This window comes from Saimiri boliviensis, chromosome 8, assembly GCF_048565385.1.
Source record: "Saimiri boliviensis isolate mSaiBol1 chromosome 8, mSaiBol1.pri, whole genome shotgun sequence".
NCBI classification, from domain to species: Eukaryota; Metazoa; Chordata; class Mammalia; order Primates; family Cebidae; genus Saimiri; species Saimiri boliviensis.
Window position 1 is genome coordinate 41954491 of NC_133456.1, and position 23734 is coordinate 41978224.

The 23734-nt window shown below is 44.4% G+C and overlaps 1 long non-coding RNA gene and 1 other non-coding gene across 2 annotated transcripts in view; one reads left to right on the forward strand and one right to left on the reverse strand.

Moving 5' to 3' along the window:
* Positions 1-9101: 9101 nt before the first annotated feature.
* LOC141585367 (uncharacterized) overlaps positions 9102-23734 on the reverse strand; it is a 79433-nt gene continuing 64800 nt past the window's right edge. Inside the window, exon 2 of the long non-coding RNA XR_012518784.1 lies at positions 9102-10959. This is a non-coding gene — a long non-coding RNA (uncharacterized LOC141585367). The remainder of the gene's footprint in view (positions 10960-23734) is intronic.
* LOC120367305 (U4 spliceosomal RNA) lies at positions 14029-14169 on the forward strand. The gene has a single exon (XR_005581711.1). It is a non-coding gene; the product is annotated as a U4 spliceosomal RNA (small nuclear RNA).

The following is a 23734-nucleotide window of genomic DNA, read 5'->3' on the forward strand; positions in this document are numbered from 1 at the left end:
CTGGAGTGCAGTGGCTCCTGCCTCAGCCTCCCTAGTAGCTGGGATTACAGGCGTACACTCTACCACTCCCGGCTAATATTTGTACTTTTAGTAGTGATTGGGTTTCACCATGTTGGTCAGGCTGGTCTCAAACTCTTGCCTCAAGTGATTCACCCTCCTTGGCCTCCCTAAGTGTTGGGATTACAAATGTGAGCCACTGCACCTGGCCCATAGTAGGCATTTAATAATATTTGTTGAACAAGTATTTGGCATTCTTGGAGTTCAGAAAGGGGATGGGCAAGATTTTTAAATATATATATATATTTTTTAAGACAGGGTTTTGCTCTTGTTTCCCAGTTTGGAGTGCAATGGTGCAATCTTGGCTCACCACAACCTCCACCTTCCAGGGTTAAGCAATTATCCTGTCTCAGCCTCTCAAGTAGCTGGGATTACAAGGATGCTCCGCCACACCTGGCTAATTTTGTATTTTTAGTAGACATGGAGTTTCTCCTTGTTGGTCAGGCTGGTCTCGAACTCCCAACCTCAGGTGATCCACCCATCTCACCCTCCCAAAGTGCTGGGATTACAGGCATGTTCTACCATCCACAGCCTAAATAACATGTTTTAAAAAGCCACATTGTCCTACATGGGTATGTATGTACATTCTCTTGCATATTTAGGAAATTGAGGTTTTTTTCCTAAAACATGCTGACAAATGGGAAATAGGATGCAAAATGTGCACGAATGTTTTAGACAGTTTGAGGTTTCCAAGAGATTTCGTGCTGGGGAGGCTGCTTGCTACAAGCTCCCAATGCTCTGGGAAGACATAGTATTCATCCTCCCTCAGCAGAGGCCACGAGGCGGGAAGCCCTGGGAGCACCCGAGCTTTGGGCTTATAGCATAGAGTCTTTATTGTTTAGGCCCATGGCACAGAGAGATCCCAAGTCTCTGGCTTGCTGTGACCTTTGCCTTCCTTGCCAACAGAAAATGTGATCCTCCAAAGCAAGAAACGAGGGCATGGGTCACCCCAGCCCTGGCATCTGCCCAGAGGTTGAGAAGGAAGGAACATTCTCCAGCTACCTCACGGGGCTGTTATAGGTGGTCACTGCTCTGTGGATCACCCAGCTGTGTCGGGCAACATGAACCCATCTGCAGGAATGCGAGGAGGAAAATACGAAAGTCTTTACCTGAGTCCTGAGAAGGCAAATGCAGCAGAAACCTCCAGGCCGTAACTAGCCAGTCTGGGACCTGTGGTGGAGAGAGAGCTTATTGGTGATCATGTGTACTTACACTCCAGGGTCACCAGGTGGCACTATGGCCTCATCTGTGGCTCTGACAAGGAAGATTTGGAAGGAGATCATCACAGCTAATTTTTAAAAAGCCCCTACCATGTGCCAAATTATTGACCCCTGGCAACAACCTAAGGAGCTAGGGATTCTTATTGTCTGTATTTTATAGTGAAGGAAACAGAGACACAAAGAGGTGAATTATCTTGCCCAGATCACTCAGCTAATAAGTGGAAGAGGCTGAATAGGATCTAAACAGTGTGGCTGCAGAGCCCACACGAATTGATCCTCCAAGTGTTTATTGAGCACCTGCCATCTACAAGACCTTGTGTGATTAAATACGGTTATGATTAATAATATAAAAATGACAAATCACACTTTTTAGAGATAAGATTTTCTTTTTTTTTTTTTTTTTTGTAGGTTTCAGGCACAGAACTTTATATACAATAATAGTGAAATTGATCCCACTAGTTATGACAGAAATGATGATACATTTAAATGAGTTGGATGTTTCAGAGGTATTATCTCTTGAATCCTTAACAGAAACTGAATGAGGAATGAAATTTATTGTTCCCATTTCACACAGAAGGAAACTGAGGTGAAGAGGGGTAAAGTAATTTTGCATGGCATGATGTAGAAATCCAAAGTACAGGAATTTCAACTTGGTTCTGATCTTTTCTGAAGCCCCCATGCTCTTGACCACTATAGACTCAAGCATCACCTTGTTTTTCCACTCATTCAACAAATATTTTTTTTTAAATTGTCTAATAGATTGGCACTCACCATGAGCTTCTGTTCCCATTCTGCAGGTGGCGAAGCCCTCTATTGTCCTGACCTCACAGTTCCGGTCCCATGACCAGGGCCAGCTCACCAAGGAGCTGCAGCAACAGCATGTAAAGTCAATGCCATCCCCCATGTGAGGACCTGAGGAAGGTGAGTGAGTGCAGACAGAAGAGGCCTGGTGCCCTTGAACAGTTCGTGGCCTCGGCTGCCCATCTCACAGGGGGCCACACTGGGGGAAGCATAGGCAGTCACACTACTGGCTTTTTCTTTCCATACCAGTGTCTTAGGGATGGGGCAGCGTAGTTGACTTATTAGGATAAAAACTGCTATCTTGTGTTAGAAACTCAGAAAGAATCACTGCTGGCGTGTTAAAGAAAAACAACCAGACAAGTGCCCAACAATACTTAAAAAGGTTATTTATTTTATTTATTTGAGACAGAGTCTTGCTTTCTTGCCCAGGCTGGAGTGCGATGGTGCGATCTTAGCTCACTGCAAGCTCTGCCTCCTGAGTCCGAGTAATTCTCCTGTCTCAGCCTCCTGAGTAGCTGGAAATATAAGCATGTGACACCATACCTGGCTAGTTTTTGTATTTTTAGTAGAGACAGTGTCTCACCGTGTTAGCCAAGCTGGTATTGAACTCCTGACCTCAGACAATCCCCCTGCCTCGTCCTCCAAAGGTCTGGGATTACAGGGGTGAGCCACTGTGCTTGGCCTAAAGGTTACTTATTATCCTGCAAAATTTAGGCTGGGTGTGGTGGCTCATGCCTGCAATCCTAGCACGTTGGGAGGCAGAGGTGGGTGGATCACCTGAGGTTAGGAGTTCAATACCAGCCTGACCAGTATGGTGAAACCTCATCTCTGCTAAAAATACAAAAATTAGCCAGGCATGGTCATGCATGCCCGTAGTCCCAGCTAGTCAGGATGCAGAGACAGGAGAATTGCATGGACCCAGGAGGTGGAGGTTGCAATCAGCTGAGATTGTGCCACTGCACTCCAACCTGGGCACAGAGAGAGACTGTCAAAAAAAAAATTATCCTGCAAAATTTGAAAAGGAAACAAATCAGCAGCTTCTAAACTATTTTTAAACACAACTCATAATAAATAAATTCTATGTTATGTATATATGTTCTATATTTCTGAATGAAAAACTTAGCATATTTACAACACGTATTACATATTTTTTAATTCTACTTCATTTGCCTGAGTCAAAGCAAATCCTGTAACTACCTCCACCTTCAAGAGTCCCAGAGGAGAACCTGAAATACTCGGTGGACTCCATTAAGGTCACCATACGGTGTCAGCCTGTGCAGGAGACTGTGGAGGGGCAGAGGAGGAGAGTGAGGAATTGATGTGAAGTGACAGCAGGACTGAGTCACCTCAGATTTGCTTTATCCTCTACCAGGGGGAGTTTGTCCCAGAGCTGCACAAAATAATCAGCAGCATGATCAAACAGGGTAAACTTCAGAAAAAGCAGTTTGTTCCGATGTGATCGGCAGTGAACTCAGAATCAGCTGAGTGGCACTGAGTCAGTAAATCTCTGACTGCTTCAGTTACTCCACATGATAGTGGTGAAGATGGGAACATCGAGAGAGTTGATTTGGAAAGATATCAGGAGTGTGAACATTCAGCATTTGAGTTCTTTTAAGTTAAATCCAGGCACTGTCTTTCCTGCAAGTCTCCTGTTTCTTTCAGCTTGCACAGATGAGAGTGTCCAGATTCGGGCTGGAGGTCATACAATATTGGCTCCCACATCGACAGTTCCCCTGTGTCGTGCATGCATTCTGTGCACTTTCCTGTGCTAAACACTGTCCCAAAACATTGTGGGGCCTGATTCTTCCTCCTTGTTCCAATGGCCTTAGGTGACTCAAGTTCCCATTCAATAACCAGGACTCAGAGGTCTTAGAGTGATGCTCTGTGAGGACCCAGGTGCCAGCCACTGCCCTGTCAAAGTGTGAGGCAAAGGACAGGGCATCGTCTGTGGGGGGCAGTGGTCAGCCAGGCCTGGTGACTCTACTTGGTGGACAGATGATCCTACACCTGCCACCTCCAATGGATCCACTGCCTCGGTACCTGTTTGTCCTTCTGATGCTCCAGTGGCCACCCCAGCATCCCAGCCTAGGCCCAGTGCCACTGAAGACAGACCTGGCCCCTGGGGACCCAGGAGACTACAGGACTCACTCAGCTGTCCCCATGAGTCCACAGACCCTCATTCTTATCAAAGACCTAGGAGCCCTACTCCCTGGCCCTGCCTCAACAGCTGTAAATGATGATTTGCTGCTGTTATCATTACTACCTTTAGTGGCCAAGGACCTTCCAAGGTGCCAGCCCTGAAAGGAAAGATGTCCTTGGGAGGTGATGACACTCAGTATACAGTGCTCAACAGGTTGCTTCCTCCTATCCTCAGTCTTTGACACAGCCATTGACGCTCACATTGTGTGGAAGGAAAGCAGCCAGGGTCACACAACTGGTCAGCAGCACAGCTGGCCTCAAATCTGGGGTGCCTGGCCCTGCCTCCATGAAGGACCTGCCTGCAAGGGAGGTTGACCCTGGCTTTGAGGAGCCTTTCCTGGGCTGCATAAATCACCTCCCTGGTTGGAGGCCCCAAACTCTGCTCGCATCTCCTTCCTTGCCCTGTCTCTGCTTGGGCTATAATCAAGGTGACCCCAGCAACCCTTCATGGACATCATGGTGCTCTCTGCCATCCACTTTTGGGCTAATCTGACTTCAATATCCACTTACATGGTCTCTCCTTTTACAACCAAGACAACCCAAATCTGGGGCTCTTTATGCAGGTGACAGCATACGAATGGAATTGAATGCCATAGTTGTGTTATCCCTGTTTTGATTTTGTTTTCGTTGTGTCTCAGGGTTGTTTTTCTCTTTATGGTAAAGGCATTGGCTTTCCATCTGTAGCATGAATAGAGTATTTGCATTTTACAATAACTTTACCGCATAGGAAATTGTAAGGAGATTTAAAGCAGTGGTTTCAGCTGTGAGAGGCCTGAGTACGTTTGAGCACTCTGTGTCATTAGCAGAAGCAGGCCTTTGGGAAGTTTAGCTGAGGGTGGGTCCAGGAAAGATAATGGACAGTGGGGGGTCTGACCTGGTCACCAGACCCTGGGTCCTGCTCACCAGCGTGGCACTCTCCACCCATCACTCATGATGCTGCCAACCCTCTGGGTATTGTGGCCAAATCCCCCAGGAGAGAGGCTGATGAACTTTTTCTCTTGAAATGCAGATTCCTTGGACATCCCTGGGAGCTCAACCATGAGAGTCAACTTGGTTTTCTCCCCCTCATTAGGGTTCAGAATTAAAAGTCCACCTTCACAGGCACTAAGATAATATAGATAAGTGACACCATCACGCTGTTTTAGATGTTAACATGTCTAGGTGTGTTAGGGGTGATTTGAGACCACACAACCTTGTGCCACACAGTGAAATTCCCGGGCCAGGGGACACATTTGATTGCCATGTTATGATCCTCTCACTGAGTGTAAAGGCAGTCTTGTTTCATTTTGGATTCTTTCTTCTGTTGATATCGTAAAAGGACACTTGGAATTTCCAAGCATATAATAATTTTTGGTTAGCTTTTAATCATTGACTTCTAGCACAATTCTGTGATCAGAAACCTGCTGTGTGATTAGATTTGTCTGAAATACATTGAGATTTGCTTGATGAACAAAGTAAGTCGGGTTAATTTTTGTAAATGTGCCATGCATGCTTAAAACCAGTGTAGATCCAATATTTGTTCCCAAGATACAGGATGATGGATGGATGGCTCCATGGATGTGATGGAGACGGTTTACTATTAGGACGGTCCGCATCCTTCTGATGTTTTGTTGCATAGAATATGAATGGCTGAGAGGGGCTGTGGAGCCTCCCACTCTGCTTGTATATCGGGTTCTTCCTGCCATCCTGCCATCATTTGTTTCTTATGTTTTGCAGCCAAGACTGACCATGAGAAACCCTGGGAGCTCAGGAAGGAAGGAGCCGCCCAGAAGCGGGACAGGGAGCTGGTGGGGAAGACCAGAAAATCAGGTGTGTGAAGGTTCCAGAGAGCCTTGGGAGGCGAGTGGGGGGCTGAGCTGGGGTAGGGGCATTGGAGGATGCAGGTGCTCCATGGAATGTCCGCTGTGAGGTACCATGTTCCGGGGCCGGGGATTGGTGGAGAGGGAGCATAGAGCCTCAGCGTTGCTCAGGCCGTGCCCCGACAGGAGAAGGTGTGGTGGACACCACAGTCCTGGTCTCCGTCTAATTACTCCTGAGCCTCCCGCTGTCTTGTCCCACATGTCCTGTTGCTTCCCTGGTAGACTTTCTCCCTGACTTGTAGCTGAGCCTCCCACTTGCCCTTGAAGACTTAGTTTGAACCGGATCCTTTCCCAGATACCCTCCTCCAGGTTCCCAGCATTCCCCCTTCCCCTCCCTCCCCTTCTTTCTCGTGCCCCTCCCCAACTCAGAACCCACCCCATCCCTGTCCCCTTCCCTCCCCCAGCCCTAAGCCACCCCCACCTCTCTCCTGGCCACCTCAGGGCACTCAGAGTACCAGGACATGTGGGTGCCATGGCTGCTCTTTGGGCTCCTCCTGGGGTTTCCTAGCCATCAATGCACCCATAGGAGTAGATGCTAGACCCGTGGGGCTTCTTCTTTGTTATTGGACTGTGTCACATGGCGAATTACACAGTGCAGGCCTGTAATTTCAGTGCTTTGGGGGGTTAAGAAGGGAAGACCACCTGAGTCCAGGAGTTTAAGACTAGCCTAGACATCAGAGAAAAACCCCATCTCTACAAAAGATTCCAAAAAAGGTTACTTGGATACCCACTGCACTCTTGTCTCAAACAGAATAAACCAAAACAAAGCAAAATGTCATTTGAGTTTTGTGTCATCTGGTTTGAAGACCTTTTAGGAACTTCTGAGTCATCGGTGTCTTCTGCTCTTGGGGGTTGCCTCTAGGGAGTCTGTGTCCAGTCAGTGTGACGGGAGCTGAGAAGCCCATCAGATGGAGAGGAAAGGGCTGGATTTGCTGGGAGGTTTGCAATATGGGAGACACTAGGAGTGACCTGACCAGGATGTGAATGAGGACTGTATTGACCTTTGTTTTGTAAAATGTTTATGGTGTAGATCATTGATTGACCCAAGGGAGAAAGGGTCTTAAAGTCCTTGTGTTATCCAAATATAAAGAAATGACAGGCCAGGTGTGGTGGCTCCTGCCTGTAATTGGGAGCCTGAGGCTGGTGGATCAATTGAAGTCAGGAGTTCCAGACCAGCCTGACCAACATGATGAAACCCTGTATCTACTAAAAATATACAAAATAGCCAGGCATGGTGGCAGGTGCCTGTAATACCAGCTACTCAGGAGGCTGAGGCATGAGAATGGCTTGAACCCAGGTGGCAGACGTTGCAGTGAGCCAAGATTGCACCACTGCACTCTAGCCTGGGTGACTGAGCAGGACACTCTCAAGAAAAAAAAAAAAATCACATTTTTTTTTTTTTTTTGAGACAAAGTCTCCTTCTTGTCTCACAGGCTGGTGGGCAATGGCATGATCTCGGCTCACTGCAACCTCCGCCTTCCTCATTCAAGCGATTCTTCTGCCTCAGCCTCCTGAGTAGCTGGGATTCCATGTGCCTGCCACCACACCTGACTAATTTTTGTATTTTTGGTAGAGATGAGGTTTCACCATGTTGGCCGGGCTGGTCTGAAACTCCTGACCTCAGGTGATCTGCTATCCTCAGCCTCCCAAAGTGCTAAGATTACAGGCATTAGCCACCTGCCTGGCCTTTTTGTGATTTTTTTAAAAATCATCAGTTGTTGTTAGTGTTAGTGTATTTTATGTGTGGCCTAAGACAAGTTTCCTTCTTTTAATTTTGCCCAGGGAAGCCAAAAAATTGGATATGCCTGTTTTACTTAAAAAAAAAAAAGACGCCCTACATTTGGAATACCTAAAAACACTACCAGCCATGTAAAAACATGAGACTGGTAACTTCCAATCTTTCCTGAAGCAGTGGAATCCCCTGGTGATATCTGAGGGGAGTGGTTACCTCTTGGAGGAGGTTGATGGTTTCTTTCTTTCTTTCTTTCTTTCTTTTTTTTGAGACAGAGTTTTGCTCTTGTTGCCCAGACTGGAGTGCAATGACACAATCTGGGCTCACCGAAACCTCCGCCTCCTGGGTTCAAGTAATTCTCCTGCCTCAGCCTCCCAAGTAGCTGGGACTACAGGCACACGCCACCATGCTCGGCTAATTTTTTGTATGTTTAATAGAGGCGGGGTTTCACGATGTTGACCAAGATGGTCTTGATCTCTTGACCTCATGATTCACCCACCTCGGCCTCCCAAAGTGCTGGGATTACAGGTGTGAGCCACCGTGCCTGGCAGATGGTTTCTAAAGATTATCATTTTTTACTGAAATATTGTAAATGTCACTGACCTTTTCATTCATTATTTCAACTATTATATTCCAGGCCATCAGTTTTCCACCTGATTATTTGGATCCTGGGCATGACTTTCTTGGCTTTCTGTGGGTGCTTATCACTATTGTGTTTCTGGGAGTTTCTACAGTTGGACTTTTCCTTCAAAAAATTAGCTTGTGTGAGAGTATACTAACTTCCCATAGAGGTATACTTGTAATCACATATAAGAAGAAGTTATTTAAAACAATTCATGGTTCTGGACTTTATTACGAATATTGGGTTTTACCAAAAACATCCTGAATAGCTGGGATTATAGGTGCCCACCACCATGCCCGGCTAATTTTTGTGTTTTTAGTAGAGACGGGGTTTCTCCATCTTGGGCAGGCTGGTATTGAACTCCTGACCTCATGATCCACCTGCCTCTGTCTCCCAGAATGCTGGGATTATAGGTGTGAGCCACCGTGCCCGACCGCCTCATAGTCTTTGTCTGAAATACAGGGGCAGAGGTATTTGAGTAGTTTGAGTTCATTATATGTTTTGCGTATTAACTCGTAGCCTCATGCATAGTTTGCAAATGCTGTCTTCCATTTTCTGGACTGTTTCTTCATGCTACTGATTTCTTCCTCTGCTTCGCAGAAGGCTTTACATTTAGTGTAATTGCACTTCGTCTGTTTTTGCTTTTGTTGCTTCTGCTTTTGATCTTTATTTGAAAATCCCTTGTCCTAACCAATTTCATGAAGCATTTATCCTAGTTTTTCTTCTCTGGTAGTTTTGTAGTTTCAGGTCCTACATTTAAATCTTCATTTTGAGTAGATTTTTGTATATGGTAAGATAACGGTCTAGATTTATTCTTGTACATGTGGATGTTGTGTTTACCTAGCACAGTTTATTGAAGAGACTGTCCTTCCTGAAGGTGTCTTCTTAGTGCCTTTGTTAAACATTAGTAGACAGTAAATGGGTGAATTTATTTCTGAGTTCTCTATTCTGTTTCAGTTGTCTATGTCTGTCTGTCATTCATGTATCTCTATCTCTGTCTCTCTCTGGACCCTTTTTTTGTGCCAGTTCCATGTCGTTTTGGTTACCATACGTTTGTAGCATATTTTGAAATAAGTTAGTGTGATGCTTCCAGCATTTTTCTTTTCAAGCAAGATTCTTTTGTCTGAGATATTTTGCACGTCTATGTAAATTTTAGGATTTTTTTTTTCTATTTCTATGAAGAATGTCTTTTGTGATTTAACAGGACTTTGCTCATTCTGTAGATCCCACTGGGTGATATAGATATTTTAACAATATTCTTCTAGCACTTGGACGTGGGATATCTTTCCATTTACACGTGTCTGCTTTAATACATTTTATCTGTGTTTTATAGCTTTCATTGTGGGATCTTTCGCCTTTTTGGTTGAGTTCATCTCTAGGTATCACTTTTTGGTGGAGGTAGTAGCTACTGTAATGAAGTAGCGTTCTTCATTTCTTTCCTAGGCGTTTCGCTATTTGCTCATCAGTGTGCTACTCGTTTTTGTATATTGATATTGTGTCTTTCAGCTTTAGTAAATTTATTTATTATTTCTAGTAGGTTTTTTTGATAGAATCTTTAGGGTTTTCTCTCTATATGTACGTGATCATTTCACCTGCAAACAGAGACAATTCGACTTCCTATTTTCCAGTTTGGGTGCCTTTTATTGCATTCTCCTGTCGAATTGCTCTTCCAGGGCTATGATAAATAAAAGTGGTAAAAGTAGCCAAACTTGTTCCAGATCTTAGAGGAAAAGCTTTTTAACATTCCCCATTGTTTATGATGTTAGCTGTGCTTTTGTCATATATGGCCGTAATAATGGAGATGGTTCTAGTTATGGGTTTGGCATAGAGGCTGATTGCTGTGTTAACAAAAATTCCTATCCCTAGTTTGTTGGGTGTTTTTATAATGAAATGGTGTTGGCTTTGTGAAAAGTGCTTCCTGCATCTGTGGAGATGAGTTCCTGGGTTTCTTCATTCTGCGTAGTTGACGTTTATTTGCAGAGATGGCTTCAGTAGGCAAAACCAGCTTGATTTTCTGAGAAAAGGATGAAGTGATCATGGTCTGTAATCCTTCAACTATGTCTTAGTGTCAGATTATGATCATTTCATTGAGCATTATTAATTATATAATTATGCTAGACATTCATCTATGCCTTTCTGTTCTTGTGATTTCATTTCCTAGTGTAATTTAGTATTCAACTGGGGATGAGATTGCCCATAGGTTGGTTTTGTATTTAGAGTATTAAGCGTTAGAAGTTTGGAGGATAAAATTGAGCAGAAATGGGACATACCTGAGGGATTGTGGGGAAGAGTGGCATGAGGTCAGGGTCAGTTAGGGTTTAGGGTTAGCAAGAGAGTGCCTGTAGCTTTCACCAACAGTAAACTTTATCAGTCCTTTTAATCTTGCAAACCAGGCAGGCAAAGATACTTCAGTGTTTTAGTGGGCACTTCCTTGAGTTCCTTGCTGAGGCTCAAACTCAACAGTAGTACCTGGGAAGAAATTAGAACACAGAAGTGAGAAGATTGGATTGCAACAGTGCATCAGCCAGTGGCTGAGCTGCAGAGCTTCCCATCTTATTTCAAATTTTGATGAAAAACAACATTTTATACTTTTATCTCACAAAGGACGTTTACAAATTGATACGGCTAATTTTATATATTTTTGGGTTAGAGACTATAATCTCCTAGCTTTCCCTAATATTTCCCTCATATTTTGCCAGCCCGCCCTCGCCTGAGTAAATCCCAATGCATGGTGAAAACTACATTTGGAATATTTTAGCTGCTGGCTGTGTGGGAGATCACTTGCATCCCCAACTTTCAACTATAAAAATACAAGTATTTATGCTGAAGAACACAGAATTTTGTGCCTATGATAAAAGATAATATGTGAGACTCCTGGCAAAATTTGATGCATGAAAATGCTCATACATAGATTCCAGACAAATGTATGTACATGTTAATGGAAGTGCCAGTCACATTTTGGATCTTGTAATCGGAAGGCCCTCATCACACCCTGTGAATATGAAAACTTAGTTCCAATTCAGCTACTGCTGACAAACCTTGGGTCATTTGCTTGGTCACAGCCTCTGCTAGCCTCATATTCTTTGTTTTTTTATTTTTATTTTTATTTTTGAGACAGAGTCTCGCTCTGTTGCCCAGGCTGGAGTGCAGTGGTGCGATCTCAGCTTCCGGCGACTTCTGCCTCCCGGGTGTTAAAATGCATGCCTTGAATGAAGAGACACCCCAAATAGACTTTGTGTGAGCAACGTGGCTGTTTATTTACCTGGGAGCAGGTCAGCTAAGGCCAAAAAGGGTGTTAGCAAAGGGCAATGGGATAGGAGTTGGCTTTATAGGTTTCCGATGGGCAGTGGAAAGTTACAGAGTAAGATCAGTTACAGTGGTGGGGGTAGGGGCAAGGAGATACATTACCATAAGTTCAGTTACAGTGGCAGCTGGGGGTGAGGCAGAAGAGCAGTTAAGATGACAGGATGGGTGAGAGGTATTCACATTATCATAAAAACAGTTAAGATGGCAGGGGTGGGTGAGGGGCTTCTCTGGGGAAGCTCCGCTGGGTAATCTGGGAAAATGGTGAATGCAGAGGGTGGGGGGGGGGTGAGGGGGAGACAATCAGGAAACAAGCAGGACTTCCGACTTTCAGGCTTCAGGTTTGCATGTGGAGACCTGACACCGGGTTCAAGCAACTCCCTGCCTCAGCCTCCCGAATAGCTGGGATTATAGGTGCCCACCACCACGCCCGGCTAATTTTTGTGTTTTTAGTAGAGATGGGGTTTCTCCATCTTGGCCAGGCTGGTCTTGAACTCCTGACCTCATGATCCACCTGCCTCTGTCTCCCAGAGTGCTGGGATTATAGGTGTGAGCCACCGTGCCCGACCGCCTCATAGTCTTTGTCTGAAATACAGGGGCAGAGGTATTCTTCCCGGGGCGGTCCAGGGTTCAGTGAGATGAGTTATGCAGGTCTATCAGCAGAGTGACTTGGACAAGGGAGAGGCTCCACCACTGTCTTCTTTCCACAGTTGCTCAGAGAGATTGTGAGTGAGGCTGGAAAGTAGCCCACGTGGGAGAGTGGCCATGTGCAGGGAGGAGGTCACCTGGTGAGGAAGGAGACCCAAGCACCTAAGATCACCTCCTCCTTGACTTCCACTCTGCATTTCAATACAAGTAAAGGCTGGCTGACCGGGTGCCCCCTTAATCACCCTCCTATAAGATGGCAGGCATAGTGTGGGGGAGTCTTTCCAGAAGGCATTGTTTTAACTTAAACAAGTTCAAAACCCCACCCTATGCGTACTCCATGGACCAAGACCCTTTCACATGTAATTTCCAAAACTGTAAACCCAAGACCCTTTCACCTGTAGTATCTCAAGTTGTAAGCCTACATAAAGGCGGGGCTTCTGTTAGAGGAGGTGGGCTGTTAGGCAGTTATGCCGCCTTACTCCGGCGCGCCCTCTGCTGGTGGCTGGGGGCTGCAGGGCTGGCAGAGGAAGCACGCCCTCTGGTGGCCATCCTGCTGCACCACTTAAAGTCGGAGCACTGAGTGTTCAGCACCATCGTTCTGGAAATGCAAACTGACAGGGAGCCCACTAGCCCCTGTGTTTCTAAAAAGGAAGAAGGAAAAATTAATTGGAAACCATAGGAATGAAATAAACATGGATGCACATTTTACAACATGGAAAAATTCAACATAGTCTTCACGCTTAAAATGCAAAACTGTCAGAGAGGTATCAACCACAGTGACTTTATTTTAAATAAAAGCTTTAGAAAAAGTTAAATCTGGGCAGGGTGCAGGGCTCACGAGTGTAATCCCAGTACTCTGGAAGGCCAAGGTGGGAGGATCACTTGAGATCAGGAGTTCAAGACCAGCCTGGGAAAATAGTGAGACCCTCATGTCTACATAAAATATAAAAATTAGCTGGTGTGGTGATGCCTGCCTGTGGTCCCAGCTACCCAGGAGGCTGAGGTGGGAGGATAACTTGAGCCCAGGAGTTTGAGGCCACAGTGAGCCAGCCATGATCACACCACTGCTCTCAAGCCTGGGAGACAGAGTGAGACCCTGTCTCAAACACACCCACACTCCCCCACCCACACACACACTTTACATTTGTTGGATTATGTATTTAGGGGTTGAGCACCTTTGGTTATAAAGTATTTGTGGTTGCAGGAACAAGCTAATAACTAAATAAAGACCCAAAACTTATAAAAATATAAGAGTAGTTTAAGCAAAGAGCATTCTTAATTTAAAAGTAAGTTTTACTTTAAAGATAATAGTACACTCATAAATTATTGTTAAAATCGATAGTAACATAGAAAAGTACCAATACTAATAGCCTGACACAAACTGATCACAGGCCTTTATAAGAGACAATACTATTCTTAATAACCTATATAAACAAACATTCAGGCCAGGCGCAGTGGCTCACACCTGTAGTCCCAGCACTTTGGGAGGCCAAGGAGGGTGGATCACTTGAGGCCAGGAGTTGGACACCAGCATGGCCAACACAGTGAAACCCAGTCTCTACCAAAAATACAAAAAAAAAAAAAAATAGCTTTGCACATTGGCAGTATTGTAGCCAATGAGCTTTATCTGAGGCATGATTATGGCTAATTGAAAACTTTTCCCAATACCCTGCCATGATGACTGGCAATATAGTCGGCATTGGCCATTATTGGCGGTCTCTACAGGGACTGAATAAAAATAAATAAATAAAGTAAAAATAAAATGGAAAATAAACACAAAAAACTTAGCTAGGCATGGTGGTGCACACCTATAATCCCAGCTACTTGGGAGGTTGGGGCAGGGGAATGCTTAAACCCAGGAAGCAGAGGTTGTAGTGAGCCGAGATCATGTCACTGTGACAAGAGTAAAACTCCGTCTCAAAAATAATGTTTTTTCTTTAAATCAGGTGTGTTCCTCCTCTTGCTTTCTGAGTATTCCCTGCTATGTGGCTTAGTAGTGGCTAATAAATTCTCCTAATGTCACTAGGCTCTGCGGCTCGCCATAAATTCCATCTCGTGTGAGATCCAGAAACCCATTGTTGGGGTCTCAGACAAGACCCCTTTTCTGGTGAAAAACTATACTAATTCTTTTCTTTTCTTTTCTTTGAAATGGAGTCTTGTGCTGTTGCCCAGGCTGGAGTGAAGTGGCGTGATCTCAGCTCTCTGCATCTGATGCCTCCCAGATTCAAGTAATTCTCTTGCCTCAGCCTCCCGAGTAGCTGGGATTACAAGCGCCTGCCACCACACCTGGCTAATTTTTGAATTTCTAGTAGAAACAGGGTTTTGCAATGTTGGCCAGACCAGTCTCGACCTCCTGACCTCAGGTGATCCACATGCCTTGGCCTCCTAAAGTACTGGGCTGCCAGGCGAGAGCTACCTTGCCTGGCCGGCTTGTATCCTTGGTGATTGCTTGGATATGGAGGGTGAAGGAGGAGGGGTGTCAAGCAGAGATTGCTCTTGGATTACCACCTGGGATATTAGGCGCAAGGCTCTATTATTGGTTCGAACCCTGAGAGTGCCAGCAAACAACTCGAGGCAGTGTGGAGCAACATACTGTTTTAATGAGCACCTGGGTGCAGACCAGCCGAGGCCAAAAAATGGTGTCAGCCCAAAGTGAGGGTGAGGCAGGGGCTTTCTAGTTTCCTGTAAATGGGAAGTGTTCCCGTCTGACATAACTGCTACGTGGTACACTGACAAAGTTCCAGGATTTTACATAATTTCTGAAAACATAACATTTTCCCTATATAAATGTAACCTAGGAAATATTAGGTATCCCTTTTTATTTGTATATTTTGTATAGTTTTTCCGATAAAAAATACAACCTACTTGACTTGCAAAACTTGCCCTACTTTCCTTGCATACTTTGCATAGAGTTGTTTCTAGTTATTCTATTATTTCTAATAATTTTATTTCTATATATTGATTTTATATATATATATATATATATATATATATATATATATATATTTTTTTTTTTTTTTGAGACAGATTTTCGCTCTTGTTACCCAGGCTGGAGTGCAATGGCGCGATCTCGGCTCACCGCAACCTCCGCCTCCCAGGTTCGGGCAATTCTCCTGCCTCAGCCTCCTGAGTAGCTGGGATTACAGGCACGCGCCACCATGCCCAGCTAATGTTTTGTATTTTTAGTAGAGACGGGGTTTCACCATGTTGACCAGGATGGTCTCGATCTCTTGACCTTGTGATCCACCCGCCTCGGCCTCCCAAAGTGCTGGGATTACAGGCTTGAGCCACCGCGCCCGGCCTATATATATTGATTATATTTTTAATGCTTAGTAATCTTTATTTTCCAGAGTAAACTAGGAAGTAGACAATTTTATATTGGCATATATTAACATTCTATAGTAGGTTAGACAACGCATGAGTATACGATCTCCCACCATCTAGAGGGATGTGTTTCCTCATAGTACAATTTCTCAGTGTGGTAGGCAAAAATAATATTTATTAACAGGCCAAAATATCTTTAGTCTGTCCATAAAAATAGGGGGCAAAAGTATATAAAGTTGAATTAGTTATGTTCAGTAATTAATGTTTTAGTATTGTATCTTATTTATAAATTATCTAAATGGTTAATGCAAATCTTTTAGTTAGCTTAACTTTAAGGTTAAAAATTACCAAAAGTATTTTGGAAACTATTATTAGGCAGATATACTGTAAAAAATTATTATTGAAATAATGTTTTTAATAAGAATAACTTAATTAGAATCAAATCTATAAGCTTTAAGAATTTAAGTATCTGGTAAACATATTAGCTTATTTGACTAGAACTCAAGCAGAATAGAAATTTATGTTTACTTTATATTCAATAGTGATATCGCTGAAGATATAGTTGTTTTTTTTTTACACCAAAAGCATTAAATTGATCTTATTTAACTATGTTTTATATAAATTGTGTTAACTTGAAAATCATTTGTATCAGTTCCTACATTTCTAGGAGTTTGGAGAATATTTATTTAGAAATTCTTATTTTTTTCCAAGCTAAGTTAGAATACAGCACTTTTAGAGGATTTTATCAGTGAATTTTGCATTGCTATCTGAAGTTAAGGAAATATCACACACACACACACACACACACACATACACACACACACACACACACACACACATATATATATATATAACATATGTTAATAGGCATAAAACACAAATAGAGATCTATAGCTTTCATCCTGAAATTTTAGCCATAAATTAGACATACATATTCTCATGGTTAATTTTAAACATCTACTTGATTGGATTGAGAGATACATGGGTGGTAAAGCACAATTTCAACATTTCTGCTCATTGATTACAAGTTCTCAGGCATCTAAAATAATAAAATGACAATTTCTAGGACTTCTGTGGGAGAGGATGGAAGGTCTTTTGAACTTTGTAACACTGTCAGCTGCAGAACGACAAGGTTCATAACTTTGGAAAGGAGATATTTCTTTATTTCTATTTATTTATTTATTTTGAGAAGGTGTTTCACTCTTGTTGCCCAGGCTGGAGTACAATGGTGTGTGATCTTGGTTCACTGCACCCCCCACCTCCTGGGTTCAAGCAATTCTCTTGCCTCAGCCTCCCAATTAGCTAGAATTACAGATGTCCACCACCATGCCTGTTTAATTTTTTGTATTTTTCGTAGAGACAGGGTTTCACCATGTTGGTCAGGCTGGTCTCAAACTCCTGAACTCAGGTGATCCACCCACCTTGGCTTCCCAAATTGCTGGGATTACAGGCATGAGCCACTGCACCCAGTGAGAGATTTATTTCCTATAAAGGGTTGCAGCCTGCAGGGTAGTTCTTCTAACCAGCTGGAAAGCACAGACTCCAGCCAGAAGCCAGAAGCAGACACTTCAAGGGAGAGGTAGAGAAAACAGTAATTTATGCTGAGTGGCATGGCCAAACACACATATTTAATAAGCTCTAGGAGGAGTCATGAATATTTATGAAAGGAGAAATGCAGACAATCGCAGCTGAGTTTCTTACTCCTTCATGGGTCCCATGTTCAAATAATGGCAGTGTTAGCATAATCCCAGGGTGAAGTTTTCAGCCCTCTGACATTAAAAGGTGACGCAGAGGACGTGAAAACTTGCTCTGTGCATCCTCTGCATACTGGCCAGAACCTCTCTGTCATGTGTGGTCTCTTATCAGGCAAGAAACGAGAGGCACCTTCAGGCAGTTGGTTGATATCAGTGGCGGAGTCTTTTGAGAGGGCTGGTTTCTCTTAAATCCTTTGGTGAGGTATCTGTTTCTTTAATTGGGCTGTTTTACTTAGTTTTAAGATTTTTTTTTTTTGTACAGTGAATACAAATTCTTTCTCAGATCGGTATTTTGCAAATAGTTTCGTTCAATATGTGGCTTGTCTTTTCATTCTCTTAACAAGGTCTTTTTCAGAGTATACACTTTTAATATTTTTAAAAATCCACTGAATTCTTTGTTCTGTGTGTATTGTATTTAACCAACAACTTTGTGTTGTTTGTTAAAATTTATTACCAAACCCAAGGGCACATAGCTTTTATTCTGTTTTCTTCTAGAAATTGTATAGTTTTGCATTTTTAGTGTAAGGATGATTTTGAGTGATTATTTGTATAAGTTGTAAAGTTTTCATCTACATTCATTTCATTTCCTATGGTTTCCAATGAATTGTTTCTTCCCTACTTTTGGGAAAGACACAGGATAGTGGGCTGTGTTAGAGTAGGTAGATAGCTAGACATGAACAAAGTAGGTAGATAGCTAGACATGCGGGTGGGAGCACAGAAGATGCGAAGGCTCACCTGAAGGGACTGTCAAAAATTGATATATTAGTAGCATCTCTAATGCTGGAGTGGATGGGCATTTGTCAGTTGTGGGCAGGAGGAAGATGTACCTATGTAGAAAGAAACACCCTAGAACTCCTCTTAGGAAGACCCAATCATCATTCACTTTACAGTTAAAATGTCAGAAAATTGCTAGCTACATGCTGATAAGAAGGACAAAGGGAACATTCTTTTTTTAAAATTGCATTTTAGGTTTTGGGGTACATGTGAAGAACATGCAAGATTGTTGCGTAAGTACACACATGGGAACATTCTTAAGAGAAACCTGGCACCATAAGTACAGATTAGGGCAGAGAAGGACATTCAAAAGAGATAGGCAGGCACAGAAGGTACAGACGTGACCACTGTAGGGCCTTCCTAGGAGGCAGGAAGAAGCCAGGCCCATCAGTGGATTTGGATTGATCTCCAGATTTGTGTCTTAACCAACAGGAGGTCTCACAAGCCAAAGAGGGGCAAGTCAGGCACCTAAGGTAGGAGCAGAAAAACCAGACAAAGAAAAGAGGTGGAGACTTGAGACAGAGGCAGGAATGTGAAGAAGTCCAAAATAAAATTCCCTGCACAGGACTCTTGGTCTGTTTTCCTGCACGATCAGCCTGCTCCTCCCTTGGGGCCTACCTATGTTTTCTACAATAAGCTGTTTACACTGTATTTGTTTTCAGTGAAGTTATCTGCCATCTTTGTACTACCTCTTCATGAAAATCTTTCTTCCAAGTTAGACAAGAACTGAGACATCAGCTCTTTCCAGTTATAGCTCCATTTCAGTTCGTATTCCCAGAACTGTGGATGCTGGATAACTGGCACTCTGACTTTAAGTGGTGCAGGAGGAGGCCAGTAAAGGGGCGCCAGCCATCACCCTGGGAGCAAGAGGGCCCTGCAGTGTCCCCAGCTGCCAGCAGGGAGCGTGCTGCCAATACACTGTGAGCAACAGGACCCTACAGTGCCCCAGCAGCCAGCAGGGGGTGTGCCACCACTACACTGTGAGCCAGAGGGCCCTACAGTGCCCTGAGAAGCCAACGAGGGGCACGCGGGCACCATATTGTGAGCAAGAGGACCCTGCAGTTCTCTGGTTGCCAGCATGGAGGTGCTGCCATAAAACTACAGGCAAGAGGGTCTTGCAGTGCCCGCAGCGACCAGTAGGGGGCATGCTTCCACTACACCGCGAGTAAGAGGGTCCAGCAGCACCGGCACCACGCTGTGAGCAAGAGGGCACTGCATTGCCCTGGTTGCCAGCAGGGGGCATGTTGCCACTACACGGTGAGCAAGAGGGCCCTGCAGTGCCCAGCCACCAGGAGGGGGCACCCAAGCCCGCCTTTTCAGATTCCTGAGGCTCCGCTGCCTATGTGCATCACGTCACAGCACCTCCCTGTGTCTCATCACAGCGGGCTGCAGAGTTGCGCTCTCCTCAGTGTAGACCTGGGGGGCACTTTGAGGGTGGAGCTGCGTCCTCCTCAGCACAGACCCTGGGGCAGGGGTCTTACTGTAAGAGGGCCTTGCAGGGGCCCTAGTCTCCCGAAGAGGGCGGGGGCACATCACCGGCAGCAAGAGGGCCCTGCACTGCCCGGCTGCCAGCAGGGGGCGCCTGAGCCTGTCTTTTCACATGGCCTCCCGGCCACGTGCATTGTGCCACGGCGGTCTGCCGAGTTTCATTGTCCTCAGTGTCCTCAGTGCAGACCTGGGGGCACCGAGAGAGCGGAGCCGCGTTCTGCCACAGCATTGACCTAGCGGGCACAGCCTCACTTTGGGACGACTCTGGACCACGTCCATGGTGAGTAAAATCCTTCCTGTTTGCAGCCAAACTGCTCAGGGTCAGAGACTAGTAAGAAGATCTCGGTTTGGAAAACTGGCCACCAAAAGCCCCTGTGCAGCCCGTGCACCGAGCTTCTCTCCACCCAAGGCCAGGCGGCTGCAGTGCGAGGTGCACATCGCAGCCTCAGAACACAAATAGAGCATTCCTAAGGCAGATATGACATCCGAAATGTGAATACAACACCCGCAGTGATCATGTAGAAAACAGCTGTGATGCTAATGCAAGGCCTCCGTCCACAAATGTTACTGTAAAATTCGCACTACTCACGAGGCCGGGCCAATACGGCAAACATAGAAACTAATGTATGGTTAGGGCTTAGGGTGAGGATTAGCGCTAACGGAGAGGGTTAGAGTTAGGGGTTACCGGTTAGGGGTTAGGATGCAGGGGTTAGAAGAATTTTAGGCAAAATAAGTTTAAACAGTTTATTTGAGCAAAAGAATGATTCACGAATCACACCTGAAGCACCAGAACAGAAAGCAGGGCCTGGGGCTTCGAGCTCTTAGTGGTGGCAGCTAAGTGAGGTTTCTGCTTGGCTCCAGCTAGGTGACCGCCTGTTGTGGGGACGGTTCCCTCAGAGTCCCTAGTCGTACAGCCAACTGGCGGCTGGGCTTTTTGTCATTGACTGGTTGGTTGGTTATGTTTTTAAGTCAGTTTAAATGCCTCCAAGTTCAGTTTCCATTTGCTTAGGCAAGACCTCAGGCTAATGGCTTCCTCCTTTTTTGCTTTAGCATGTCAAAACCATAATTCATTCTTGTTGTTATTTAGAAAGTCAGTTTAATTGGCAACTTATTTGTGACGGTGCATCAGATAATGTCTGTTAATCATTAGCATTTTAGATTAGATGAAATATGTTAACTCTATTAAGCTTTGTTATTAAACCGTAACAGGATTTGAGTTTCTTTTTGTTTCTCCTAGGCTTTAACCATTTAAAACACACCTCAAGCATCTCCTAATGATGTGAATTCTTGCTGAGAAATTTGTCCTTGGTGATTTCATCCTTGTCTGAACACCCTAGAGCAGGCGTCCCCAAACTTTTTATACAGGGGGCCAGTTCACTGTCCCTCAGACCGTTGGAGGGCTGCCACATACTGTGCTCCTCTCACTGACCACCAATGAAAGAGGTTCCCCTTCCTGAAGTGCAGCGGGGGGGCCGGATAAATGGCCTCAGGGGGCTGCATGCGGCCCGCGGGCCATAGTTTGGGGACGCCTGCCCTAGAGTGTCCTTTTAAATCCTGGATGGCGTAGCCCACTCCACACATAAATTATATCATATAGCCTATTGCTCCCAGGCTACAAACCTGTATGGCACATCTCTGTACTGAATGCTGTATGTAGTCAACTGTCACACTATGGTGATTGTGGATTGTGATCCCAAAATATCTGAGTCAGGTCTCAGTCAATTTAAAATGCTTATTTTACCAAGGTTGAGGACATGCCCATGACAAAGCCTTAGGAGGTCCTGACAACATGGGCCCAAGGTAGTCAGGGTAAAGTTTGCTTTTATACATTAGAAAGACAGGAGACACCAGACACCAATCAATATGCGTAAGATGTACAGTCATTTGGTTCATAAGGTGGAACAACTGGAAGTAGGAAGTGGGGGTGCTCCCAGGTCAGAAGTAGATAAAACAAAGGGTTGCGTACTTTTGAATCCTTGATCAGCCTTCCACTGAATACAATGTAGTCTGGTTCAGTGAATCTGCAGTTTTACATGTGATCTTGGCCCAAGGCAACCTCTGCCTCCCAGATTCAAGTGATTGTCTTGCCTCAGCCTCTCAAGTAGCTGGGATTACAGGCATGCATCACCAAGCCGGGTAATGTGGAGATGTGCATCCACCATGCCCAGCCTACTATCAGTATATTTGCTGTGGCTGAGTATCTGTTCAGATATTTACCCAGTTTTAAAATCACGTATGTATTTTGTAAATATCTTCTCACATCTGTCTTGTCTTTTTGTTTTCTGAGTACAGTTTTTCACAGTAGAATACTTAGTTTAATAAAGTCTCTTATCAATATTTTCATGAATTGGTGTTTGATGTTGTGTGTTAAAACTCAACACCAAACCCAATGTCCTATAGATTTTATTTTAGATTTCTTATAGTTTTGCATTTCAAATTACAGTCTCTGGACTATTTTGAGTAGGCTTTTGTTTTCATTTTGTGTATATATTCATTTTATTCTACATGGCTTCCAGAGTCTTCTATCACCATTTTTGGGAAAGATATGCCTACAGTGGGCTTCATTTTCTTTTGAATTTCCAAAATTATTACACTGAATAAACTGAATATTGAATCTTATAGATATTTCAGGACAGCCAGGCGGGGGTGCACGTCCGCTGAGAAACTGAGCAAGAGTGTCTGTGCTGAGCTCTGGCGCCACCAGAGGGCACGCGATCCCACCCCTGACCAACTTCCTTCTGAGGTGCCCAAAGCAGCTAGGAGCTTCGACTTCCTCAGGGCAGCATGACGGTCCTGTCAACTAAGTCTTGTTCATTGGTGAGTAAAAAGCTTTCTTCCCACGGCCCTGAGTGCAGAGAAGAGAGTCTTTAGAGTACTCAACAACGGAAGAAATCCCCAAATCTCATTGTTACGACTACACCCTGATATCGTTGTCAACGTCCCAGACACAGTGGCTGCTAAGATATGACCTCACAGTGGCCTCTATTATAATAATCACCCTGTTCCCTGACATTACTGTGATATCCATACCGTGCCCTAACACCAATATAATACCCATACCATACTCTAATGCTAATCCGATATCCATACCGTGGCTTCTAATACTAATGTAATACTATCCACACAGTGCCCTAATGCTAACGTAGTATCTGTACTGTTCTCCAACACCAATGTAATATGTAGGTACACCATGCCCTAACACTAATATCTACACTGTGCCATCACATTAACATAGTTACACCATGGCCTCTAATACTAATAAATATAATAACATCTACTAAGTGGAGTCTGTTGGCATTGAGGCTTTTATAAGTGTTCACAGCTTTGGATGAAGCATAGCTGGTGAAGTGTGTATTAAAGTTCTTTATTAGTTTGGATCGTCTTTGTTGTTGAGTTGTAAAAGTTTTTTATACATTCTGAATAACAGACACTTGTGAGGTATCTACTGTGCAGATTTTTTCTTCCATTCTGTGGGTTACTGGAACATCATAAGAGTTTATGTGTGGTCTCTGCCCCAGTGTCCCGAGGCTGAGTGCTAAGCCTTTGTAATGTATGAAGTGATGTTTCTTATGTATGCTAATGAGTTAACTGACGGCTGGGGGCACCTGCTCAGTGGGGCTGGTTGCCAAAGAAACCAACGTTGTCATTAGAGGATTTGAAATTTCAACCTCCCTCCCATCTCTGTGAAAGTTAGAGTTGCTGATGGTTGATTTGTTGAGAACATGCTAACACAGTGGTCCGAAAGCTTTTTGGTTTGTTCAGTGGGAGAGATTTCCTGCTGCAGCTTCTGCCTCTGGCCTCTGTGATACACAGGCTGGCCAGGTCAGGGGTCTCCTGGAACTGGCTTCTTGTGCCCCGCAGCTGCCAGGAAGGATTGCATCACGATACATGGTGCCACCTTCACCTGGTTCCAGGAAAGCCCTCCCTGCCTCCACAGGTACAGAATGACACTC